Source organism: Lissotriton vulgaris, chromosome 2_1 (genome assembly GCF_964263255.1).
Source record: "Lissotriton vulgaris chromosome 2_1, aLisVul1.2, whole genome shotgun sequence".
Classification (NCBI taxonomy): domain Eukaryota; kingdom Metazoa; phylum Chordata; class Amphibia; order Caudata; family Salamandridae; genus Lissotriton; species Lissotriton vulgaris.
In genome coordinates this window covers 1,851,669,466-1,851,681,619 of record NC_141687.1, presented here as the reverse complement: position 1 = coordinate 1,851,681,619, position 12,154 = coordinate 1,851,669,466, and the positions used below count along the sequence as shown (strand labels likewise).

General features: G+C 45.0%; 1 pseudogene; it reads right to left on the bottom strand.

The window, feature by feature from the left end:
* Nucleotides 1-4,511: 4,511 nt before the first annotated feature.
* Nucleotides 4,512-5,970, bottom strand: LOC147733406 (uncharacterized; annotated as a pseudogene).
* Between the last annotated feature and the right edge of the window lie 6,184 nt (nucleotides 5,971-12,154).

Genomic DNA, 12,154 nt, shown 5'->3' with positions numbered 1-12,154 from the left:
TATGTAAAATGCCTGCTGAAAGGAAAGGAGACCAGAAGCGAGGTGGAGAGAGGGGGGGCTGTGGCGAACGGAAGGAACTGACAGGGAAGGTGAGGACCTGAGGCAGCAGAAAGGAAGGAGGAGAAAAGAAGATGGAAAGGAGTAAGGAACAGAGGCAGGCTAATGGAGGGAGACAGGAGTAATGCAGTGCTTACTTTGTAAAAAGAAAAACAAGCGTTCATGTTAAAGATGCAATGTTTCAATTGGAATGCGCCGCTCTTGCCATCATCAGGCAAAGCGGCAATGATCCTGCAGGAAAATTACGTAAAATGGCTGCTGAAAGGAAAGGAAATCCAAAGCGATGTGGAGAGAGAGTGGGGGGGGGTGCTATGGCGAACGGAAGGAAATGACAGGCGAGGCGAGGGCCTGAGACAACTGAAAAGACGGATCCACAAAAAGGATAGCAGATTTTTGCATTAAAAACGTGCTGATAAACACACATTTTACTTTAAAAAACACAGTTACTCCACTGCACAAAGACATGGGCAATTGATATCGGACGTATACAGTATAAGGTTTTCCACATAAAATGCAAATATTAAAACTTAAATACTATACGACTGACCAGCTTAGCGTATGTACCACATGATGCCTTCATTCAACAACCGCAAGTGATGAACTGCGATTGCATTTCCAATATCGGACATAACTTGTTCACTACCATTCCTCCCTCTGCCACAACATTGTGCCAATGGTCAACATTTACCCACGATTCAGGATATTTCTGCACTAGCGTTCTAAATCTACCTCACATTTCTTGAACTATATGCAGTTTGCACCAACAACAGAGACCATCTGTGGTTCACTAGCACGTGCGGTTCCTTGCACACTTGTCAGGGCCATTACAAAGCTGCATTAATCCCAAGTGCAGAAGCACATTTATTTTCTGCTAATTAGGTGCCTCAAGTAGATGTTAGGCTACTTGATATTTTTAAATATTTAAACAAAAGCCTAACTCTCCTACAAACAGTAAATCTTCCACGGCCTGTGTGCACTAGTGCCATCAGCCCGGCCGGCTCCCATGCACATTGTTTATGCGGACGGCACAGTCTGGGCTGCCAGTGACCTGGACTGGCCGAGCAGCCAGCCCATTTAGCATCAGCAAGAAATCATCAGACAGGAACCTGCACTCGCCTGTACCAGCGGCTATGACTCATCGGAAGCTGAGCACTGCGAATTAGATATGAGAAAAATGTCACAGCAATGCAGCTTCCAGCAGCAGGCCCGAAAAGGGATATGCCAAGTTATCAAAGCGCAGCATCGCACCGGTGGTAAACTAGCAGGTTACGACACTGCTGCTGCAGGGAGGAATTTTACTGAGACAACATGGCCTACCAGCTACAGATCGCACTCGGGAAATGCGCGTGCTTGTGGTCACGTGATTTCACGTGAACTGTTGAAAATCCGCATTCGCAATCCGGATGGTTTAACTTTGTGGTTTCACCGCAATAGGTCTCTCTGCAAGACCTAAAAACCACAGTTGATGGACAGAATGCAGAACAATGTCATACATTCACCCCAGTACAGAGATCTGGACCTAATGCCATGGTTTTTTTGCACTCCACACCACCCCAGTTCAGATATGGCCATATGCAAATCAGTCTGACCCTGTGCCTCATGGGAACAGTCCAGCCCGAACTCTCAAACCATGTCTTTCCTGGACCGGAATCAAGCATCCTAGGACCGGTTTCTGGCTATCAGCCGTCTTCAGCCAGGATAGCTTGACTCCAGGGGTGTGGAGAGCATGGGACTCACGAAACTCTGGCAGGGGAGGCCTGGACAAATGGTATCCTGTCACAGGGAGGTGTTACACCACCCCAGACAGGAGATAGTGGATTGGGGCAGGGAAGGCTGAATGAAACTAGACACTGCCTGAGGCGCACAAGGCGTTCCATGCATAGCCCAGTTCAAACCGGTGCTGGGGCACTCCAGCCCCAGCTCTGGCATGAAACTGGACAAAGGGAAAGGGGTGTAACCACCCCCTTCCTGGGTCCCACATATAGGAGGACCTAGCAAGTGATCCAGCCCCTTGATTTGGAATAAAGGTAGGAGCTGTGCCAATGCACATCAGATCATCCTGACTGAAACTTTGATATGAAACTCTGGACCCTTCGACATCCTACTCAACATAGAAGACTGAAGAATCTACCTTGTGGCCAAGAAGTGGCCACCCTGTGCAAACAGGCACCATCAGAGCATCAAGACTTTCTTTGCCGTTGCTCCTGCCGGAGCTCGAACAACAGAGACCAACAACACCTGCACTCCCAGACTTCCAACAGCCCGATCCACAGTCCTAGGAATGCTTAGACCCAAGGAGGCGACGTGAGACGTGGCCCCGGCCATCTTGAAAAGTCAACAAAGTGCTTCTTGTGCAGCTCCCGAGGCTCCCTTGATGCTGTGCTTTGGGGTTTGAGAAGCCCCAGCCCCGAGCAGCCTGTGCTCCAAAGATCACCTCTCCACACTCTCCGAGTGCTGCGTGGGGCCCTTTTGCACTTTTCCTGCTTGGCGCGTTGTCCGGTCGCTTGCCCATTGGCTAGTGTCCCCTGTGAAAATGATCCATCAAAACTACACTGCTGGTCTGGTTGCTCCAGACTGGCCCCAGCTCCCCTGAAAAGGAGCCACTGATCTGACCTTCCAGGTCCGATCAAGAAGACATCTTCGAGTCCTGCGTGGGTTGCCTTTGCCAAGGCTTGGTGACTCCGATTCGAGTACCGACACTGCCGACAGCAAGAGCCTTTGAGGGACAGCTCGTGTTCACCAGCTGGTCATCCTCGATCCTTCCTGGTCCACGTGGCAGCGGAGACAAACTATTTGACAGCTCCTGATCGCAACCCGACATTGCCTGGTTCCATCCTGGTTCCATCCTGGTCACTGGCTAGTGACCCAGACTCTGTCCCCTCTGCTTTCAGGTCCTCTACATCTTCGATCCACCCTTGGATCCAACCAGACTCTTCTCTCCTGGCCGCCTGCAGCATCTTTTTCTCCAGGCTCTATAGAACTTCACGACGAAACCCGCCACACTTTGGCACCTATGCACCCGCTTCCTGTGGGTGAGGTAACAATATAACTCTGGTGCTCCTGTAGTGGGTTACACCTCTAGTGTCTTAGTTTTAAGTGGCTAAGTTCTAGTCAAGTCGGAAGACTCTCAAACCTATAACTTTCTGATTTTTATGCACCATTGACTTGTATTGTAAACGCGGTTGCCTATACACACTGCACCCGCATCCTGTGGGCCTCCTATGTCCTAACCTTTGTTAGTCCAGTGTAGGCCCAGTGATTCCCAAGGCCCTAGACCTGTTCATTGTTTGTGACGTGGTACTTATACCACTTTCTTAATATATGGTTTGAGTGGCCACCTGGCCTATCCATAATTGTGCAGCTTATTGTATGTTATACTGTGTTCTTTGTTTAACGCTTGTGCTTCTGTGCTCATAAAGAGTATAGGGGATTATTCTAGAAATAAATACATATGTTTTGTAATACAGAACTTATGTGGTGTCCTTTCATTTGGTATTTAAAAGGATTGTATATGGTAAAACAGCTGGCTTCACATGCCCGATTGAGTTTAGCCTAAGACTGCTTTTGTCCATGCTACCACTAGGATATCTGGTCTATAAGGTTGACTTACAACCAATCACCATAAGGGTCATTTGGACTGGTGCAAGGTGCTCACTAGAATAGTGATCATCATATACCAGGCCAACCTTTCACAGAAGTCATCACACGAATGTTTCATGTTCGCCTGGATCTGCAATTCTGCCTTAATAAGATCCACTTCACAGCTATTTTGTGTGTCAGTCCAGGTGAACTTCAACTGGCAAGCTAAGTATAAATGATATTATTTTTTATGTTAGGGACATCACAAGGCAACTTGGACAAAGCATTCAGCCATTTCGGCGCATATGGCAAGTCTGTGCCTGCCACAGCTCGCATAGCGGGAACAATTACACTGTACTCATTAAATAAATGTTGCAGTTCCAAATGCTGGGTCAAGTTAACTGCATCGGCAGCTTTGCAGAGCTGCTGGAAAGTGAGAGGTTCTCTTAAGCAGCATGGTTCTATTGCTGACAAATAATGGCTCTCTGAAAAATCAAACCATTTTTCTAAGTACTTTAAGGAGCGCTCCAAAAATTTCAAAAAATCACCCTTCATGCTTGCGCTCAACTCTGAGTAATGGGACACTAAATAGCTGTGTATTTGGAAATCAAAGAACAGATTCTCCACTCTGTCCTTCAAGTTGTTCCTTAATATTCTGAAGATTCCTGGTACCTCTGGGGTGCTCAGCTCATCCTTCTCCAGCTGCAGGATACACGTGTTAAAAATGAACAAAATGTCGTGCACAAAGAAAAGGTAAACCTCGCCTTCTGACTTAGTGGCCTCCCCACCTTCAAGTCCTAGAAAATTCCATATTGCTCTGGGTGTTTTTTCTGGCCCAAGGGAAAGGAAATAAGATTTTAGTGCTTCCTAGCACTTCAACAGTCGTGCATTGGCTGGGAACAACGCGAGCCACTGTGTTGGGACATGCCTAAACAAAGGTCCACAAAAGCAAAAAACTCTTTCAACTCAGCGGTCCGTTTTGCGGAAGAAGAAAAATGGCTGTAGACTTTTAGAACAAAGAATTCTACATCTTTTGAAAGTCCATTAATAGCATGTTTCGCACAGTTATGCAGGATATGGACAGAACAGTTTGCAGGCAGAATGTCTCTATTTGCTCCCTTCAAGATCTGGAACACAGAATGATGTTGTCCATAGTTGACACTTGTGTTGTATGCCGCGACATGCTCCATTTTCAAACCATGGTTATTTAACTTTGTGGCGATATGCTGTGCAATAGCTGTAGCAGTCTCTGCTGCATCCTCGTAGAAATCCAGCAGAGTGTAGGCCTCACCGGAGGTGAAATTAAAGTGCTTGGGTAGAGTTTAATGTTACCTTTGTTTGAGGCATCACTGCAAACGAAAAAATATCCATCTTTTAAGTCTTCTTGTGCTTGCTGCAACGATAGAGGTGCGAGCACATTCACAGTGATGCTGGATGCCTTTGTGCGGCCACAGGATGCTTTCATCGCAATGGATGAGTTGGGATACATTAATTTGCTTAGCTTGTGAGATGTGATGTTTCACAGCATGGTACACTTGAGTGACCTCAGCAGCTGTGACCTAAAATGTAAAAAAAAAAAAGAATACACAAAGGTATAAGTACACAAAGAAAATCTCCATTGGTGAAGAAAACAGTGGCCACAATGGCGCTTAGAACTGCAAATGTAAACTAAAGTGTCAGCTGATTACCCAAAAGCAATTATGATGTGCTCTTAATATAAACAGAGTGAGAAACGTGGGAAAGGCAACCTGACTTGGTATACACTGCTACACATTTAAAGAAAGTAACAGAAATTTGTTAGATGGCTCGCCTATTCAGTTTGGGAGTCTTAGAGTGTGACAAAGCAAGAAGAGTGTACAAGAATTACATAAAACCTATGTCACATGAAGCCAGCAATGACTTACTTTGGATACTTCTGGCTGGAAGCTTTGTTGCAGATAAGATGAAATTAAGGCCATCTTCGCCCTGCCTGAGACATTTTTCTTATGCTGTGCTCCTTCCTGATGGTTTTTGATATAACGTTCGTCTCCGTGGACAATGGAAAAGACTTTATTGCAGAGGTTGCACCTGGCCTTGTACACATCTTCTGACACCTTGTGGATGTTGCGGAGTGAAAGTTCCCTTTCTAATCTGTATTTCACAAAGCTCTTTTTTGCTCGTATCTTGGGTGGCTCTTGCATGGAGTTGTCTGCGATGTAGATGTGCATCCGAATATTGCTCGCTATCCGTTGTGAAGAATTTCTCTGCAGCACCTTCGACTGACTTGTAATCAGACTTTGTGTTTTTTTCCTTAAAGTACTGTAAAATACGCAACACATTTGCTTGTATATTCATACTGTATTTAATTAAAAAAATAAAACATATCCAGCGCTTACTTTTCTCTCACTCACTGGACTGCTCCCTCACCAATCCTGGCCATAGTGGAATGATAGGACTTCAAAGAAGCCAAATAAGTCTTAAAGGCTCTGTCTAACCAGCGCCAGTGTTAAGTTGAAAGCTCAAGTGAAAACACACATGCATTAGGGTAAACTATATAAAAGGGTGCACTTACATTTGGCATGACCTACCCTATAAATCCCTAGTAGATTATAGGGTAGGGGTATTAAACCTACCTATAAACCCGCAGTATAAAAGAGGGATTGGGCCAGCAGCCCTTTCTGCACTTGCTTGTGTGCACTGCTGAGTGCCTGAGGCCAAAGTACTACTGCACATTTCATAAATCGCCACCCCCTCAAAATAAACACCCCACAAACGTCCACCTTGCAGGCTCCGTTAACCTCCCATCACCCGCATCACCTTTTGTGGGCCAGATTTAGTAAATGGCATGAAATAGATTGAGCGAATGGAAAACGGACTACAGCCCCATGTTTACATCAAGTCCACAATAAAAAATATTGTGTGATGCTATGCCCTGAAGTTTGGAGGGAATCACGGCGGTTAACGTGAGGTCGACAAGCAGCAGGAAGAAAAAACATCCTTAGATATAAGGAAGAAAAGTTCAGGGCAAGACACAGTACTGCACAAAGGAAGAGCATGCTCTCCCACAATACATCTTTGAGATCCAAAAATGCAACTTTCTGAAAACTTAGCAATCCAAAAATAACATCCACTCGTAGTGCACCTCACCACAGGAGTATGTATGTTGGGTTCACGGCAAATAAATTAAGGTATTCAGGAAAACAGTGTAACGCTGGGTTGCAAGTGGCATGTTCACATGTAACATTAGTGACCCGCTGCCTAATTACATTATTGAAAACACACATCACTATCCTGGCCTGAACAGTAGCTGTAAACTCATTTACAATTTGTACCAGCCTGCCTGTTTCAGTGACCTCGCCAAATAGGGCATCAAAGAGCTGAAATTTATAAAAATTCAAAGGTGTTGTGAAGAGTGGCCCCCCCAAATCCTTAAAATGTGACTTGGAATTGCACAAAGGAGAATATAGTATGACAGCATATGAAAATAAAAATAATCTCAAACGAACGTATTGCAACTCAACCTAAGTAAATAAAAAATAGAATTAAACATCACCAACAACGTTTAACGTGTCACCTCAACCAAAAATATCTCCACATACGGAGTGCCTAAAGTAATGCAACTTGGCACTCTAGTGAGCACAATGTAATGAGTTTGATAAAGCCATGCTATCCTATATTAAACTCATTACATTGCGCTGACTAGAGTACTGAGTTGCCTTACTTTAGGCACTCAGTATGTGCAGTTATTTTTGGTTGAGATGACAACTTGTGCATGCTACTATCACACAACATGATTAGGCCTAAACATAATACTGTGACCGGAGAGTCAGACGTTTTTAGGATGATCTGGTCACAGGAGACTGAGGCATAGGAGAAACACAGCATTTGTAAAATTGTGCCAGATCTTAAAATATTGTTAATTGAACACTACCTCCTTTATTTATAAAAACCTGCCTGAGTTCTGCATACATTGTCTGATCCTGGGCATGTGCAATTTGTTTTTGTGACTTAGTGCAGGTACAGGCAGTGCTTTTTTCCATACTGAGTGCTAACACAGATTGGATAAAACCTCTGTGTTATCAGCCTCCTAGCATTTAAATAATAAGACAAATATTAATAGGAGGTATTTACTAAAAATGTTGAAGAGGGGGGTGGTTCTCGTTCTTTAGGGAGTAGACCTTTTAAGGATGCAGCCTATAAAATGGTGTTGTCCTAATCACACATATTACTGCTTTGCAGGTTACGAAATTGAAAGCAACCCATTAACATTGTGGCAAGGCATGAGTCCATTTCACCTGCAGGATGGACCTGTGTCTTTTATTCATTTTGTTCCAAACATATACCTTCTCCTAAATATTTATACCACGAGGGGCACTTTAATCTCTGTAGAAGGGTTGTGTATTTATAAAGTGATCTGCACCTGGGACCTCTCATTTACAACATGCAGCTAGGCGGTGGAGCAGCAAAAATGAGTGGTAATCGAGTTTCCTCTCTTTGTAACCTCTGCGCTGCTCACTGAAGGTAAATTCTGATCCGCTGCAATGTCATTTTCAGGGACCAGGACTTATTATAATTTATCATCAGACTTTGTGCCAGAGCAAGAGAGAGAAGCAGAAAAGGGGCGGGAGAAGAAGGAAGGGAAAAACAGGAAAGCAGTGACAAAGGTAGAAAGCAGGGATTAAAAAGAATATTCAAGTGTGAGTAGACAGACAGGAAGTGTAGGGGGGTGGAAAAAAGAGGCAGGAAATGGAATCAAGACCAGCAGCTTTGTATTCTGCAACTCTAAATTCAATAGGCGTTGCACTTTTTTTTTTTACAGATGCAATAAGTTATTGTCAATGTGCCAACATGAAGGAAATGGTCTCTAAACACAGTAAACTGTCAGCTGCCTTTCAGCAAGGGACTCAGTCCACTGCTCTGTTTGTAAGGGCTATGGGCGAGACGAGGTCAGTAGTAACATACTTTTGGGTGTTTGGGGAGGGACATTGATGCTTGCATGAATGACCTCCTTGCGTCTGCCCCTCCGCTCCCCATTACCGGAGAGGCAATGCCCCCATTCCATCCGTGAACCTCTAGAGTGGTTCTGCAATACCCACCTGGGGTTCAAAGTGTGATGTTATCAAGTTGGACTGAATACTGGTGCAGCTGAGGCGCTGAAGTGGTGCACACAGAATCTGGGAGACAGCCACCGGCTGGGAAACATGTTGGGTGAAGAGTAAGACGTCATTTCGGCACACAACTATTTCAAGGCCTCGTAGACAAAAAAATTGTTAGGGAAGGGGAATCTATCCCTATCCAAAATGATCCTATTGCATCTGTTTTTAGCAATGTGTTGCTGCACTTCACTTTGCCTTTCTTACTGGATTACGAAGCCTGACGCTGGTTTTGTCAATAAGAAATATTTCCTCTCTTAAGAATGCCGTGTTGCTGTCTAATGGAAACTCTCACTCCATGTGACAGGAAATCGTATGCTTGCCTGGCCTCAGTTTTACAGATAAACCAAAAGGTCACAGACCTAAACGTGACCTTTTCGCTGGCCCTTAATTTCAGCAAGTTGATAGGAGGATTTTGACAAGAGCCAAAGTTGATTCATTGAGCGACTAACAGAATAGAATATCCGAAGAATACTTAAAATTCATCAATAAATACAAGTGACCCAGAGGACTACTTAGAGATCCTCTAACTTAATTTTTTAAAACTATATAACGTCGTAGTCGGGAGATCAAAACTAGGCTACAAATCGGAAAACAAATGGTGCAAAGATCGGATCTTCCATATCAGTAAAAGAAAAGGTGCCTGAAATGAGTGTACAACATTCCTAGGAGGGCGCACAGTGAATCAGATGCAAGCCATGCTGGTGGTATAAAGAGTGCAAAAAGAGCTTAGTTGCAACTCTCCTAAATGAGGAAAAACACAATTTAACGGCTGTATTCAACATGCATTTACTTAGCCATGCAGCTGAGAGCAAGTGGGGCTATCACAGGCGTCACCACTTAAAGGGGTTATTCAGACCCCAGCGTTAACACCAAGCAGTCAGATTAAATTAATCGAGAGCAGGGTGTGCTTTTAAACTCCAATATCATTTTACTGGAAACAAATGGAGAAACTGTGCAGATGCTTTTTCTAGAAAAAAAAGTACATACGCCAATACCACATTTAAAAAAATGTTCGCATAAACAGTAGCACTGAAATACAATCAAAATACCTTCATGGTAAAAGTCAACAAACATGTTGTATCTATTTTTGCGCTTTGTATTCTGATTTTATAGAACATTTAATTCAAACAAGTGTTTGAACTTACTGATCACCAAATCGGAATGCGGGGGTGTTTGCTGGGTAACGGCGGGTCCGCGGTAGACTGGTGATTCCGGTCCGGGTCTTCCTCCTCTGGCAGACTGGCAGTAGGGGCACACAGGAGCCTACAGGTCAGAGGTCGAGTCCGGGTCCCGAAAAATGTAAAAAGGGAAAGGCCCAAAACGTGCTCTGCACGTCCAGAAGTACAGCGGCTGGGTACCCCAAAGCTGTTCTCATTGGCCCTGAATGAGGGCCAAGGAGAACACTCCTGCAGTGTACCAGCGAGCTCTAGGATTGGCTGATGGCTATCAAACCAATCCTAGATCGCTTTGTTTGTTCTCTGAAGCAATGGTTGGTGAAGAAAGGGACATGATTGGCTGTCACCCAACAGCAGGTAAAATTACGGACAAATGGTGTCTGTTAAAGAAACCTTCACGGACAATGGACAGACGGACAAAATTACGGACTGTCCGTGAAATTTACGGACGGTTGGTCACCCTAATTGGTGTTAGGCCGAATTGAGATCTGTGTTTTATTTGTAGTTTGATGTTGTTCAGTTTCAACAAGTACAAGTTGCATTCCATTGTTGTAAACTCCTTCACTTCGTGGAGCAGAGTCTTCAAAAGATATTAATCTTTCCATCTGAACTTTCTGTATGGTACCATGAAGAGATCTGTGGCTACCCAGGAGCCCACGCGGCCTACTGTTGAGTATCGGCCACATAGTGACTTTTCCGACCCATGCACATCGCGCTTACACTTGTAGTCTTTCCTGATTGCTAGGAGACACACACCACTGCTGTTAGAATTTTAAATATTTTGTTGCTGCTAAAAATCATTGTTGCTGCTAAAATCCATTTTTAACGTGATTTAATACGTGTTGCTAAGAGTATTTTTAAAACGTGATTGATACGTGTTTTTTAAACTTGGCTCACTCACTGTGCTCATTGTCTGGTGTTGTGACTGCACTTGCCACTTGCACAACCCTCTCCCTGCCGCCGTGGGAAGTCCCGTTAGAGAGGAGGGAGTCAGGGTATTCAGAGCCGCCCACGAGCACAGCCGCCATATTGGGACGGCTCGGGACGCGCTCTAACCTCTGACAATCAGAACGAGAGGCAGCTATTTAGCCCTCGCTCGTAAGGATGCGCAGCGGACGTGCGCAGCGGGCGCGCGCCGAAGACGCGCCTAAGACCAGCCCGTCTGCACCCGTCCGCGCCTGGCCCGGGCCTAGGGCCACCTCCCTTGGTACTATCCCTTCTTATGCCATCGACCGTCCCTTACGTTATTCGCCCTCCCAATTGAGGGATCTGAATCCTGGTACCATCAGTTGGCGATGTAAACGCAGGCCCCTTTCCACTAACATAAACCATACCCCTGATATATGCCCTGGGTGCACCTACCAACTGCCACGCCCTAGCCTTGCTCAGAACGTTGCCCTTGGCATTGCAGGTAAACCTCCCTGCCACAGATCGAAACTGCCATATAAAGTTATATATCGGGCAGCACTCATTAATGTACGTTCCCTTCCTTGCCACAGTTTACACATCAGGGAATGCATCCTCGGCCAGGACTTAGACATACTTTTTGTCACGGAAACCTGGGGGGACGATGCTTCAGGTCCCGATTTTTGTCAGGCAATCCCGGAAGGATATAGTGTGGCGAGGCAAGATAGAACAACCGGAAGAGGGGGCGGTATAGCCATTATTTATAAGGATACATACCGCTCCAGACTTGACCTCATCCAGAGCCCAGATTGCGAATCTGCAACATTCACTATTAATCTCAACCACAAGCAAGCCCTTAAAGGGATTCTCCTGTATAGACCCCCAGGCACACGGAACAAATTTCTAGCCACTCTTTCCGATTTTAATGTTCATATTATAGGATCCCCAGACTATTTAATTCTGGGTGATTTTAATTTTCCCCTTGAAGATCAGGAGAACAATGATACTGTGCAGCTTATTGATGATCTACAAACCTTGGGACTACAGCAACTAGTGAAGGGCCCAACACATCAAGCCGGACATACGTTGGATGGTTTATTTACTAACAACCCCGACATCATGATGGTGGATGTTCTGCCATTAGCATGGTCTGACCACAAAGCTATCATCTTCACCATAAAATCACGTGCCCCCAACCCCCCTCAACGTAGACCAAGAAGTAGGATAGGAATTAGGCCATGGAAAAACGCAGATATTCCACGGTTCATGGATATTCTGACCTCCTCCCCACTCACAGGTTGC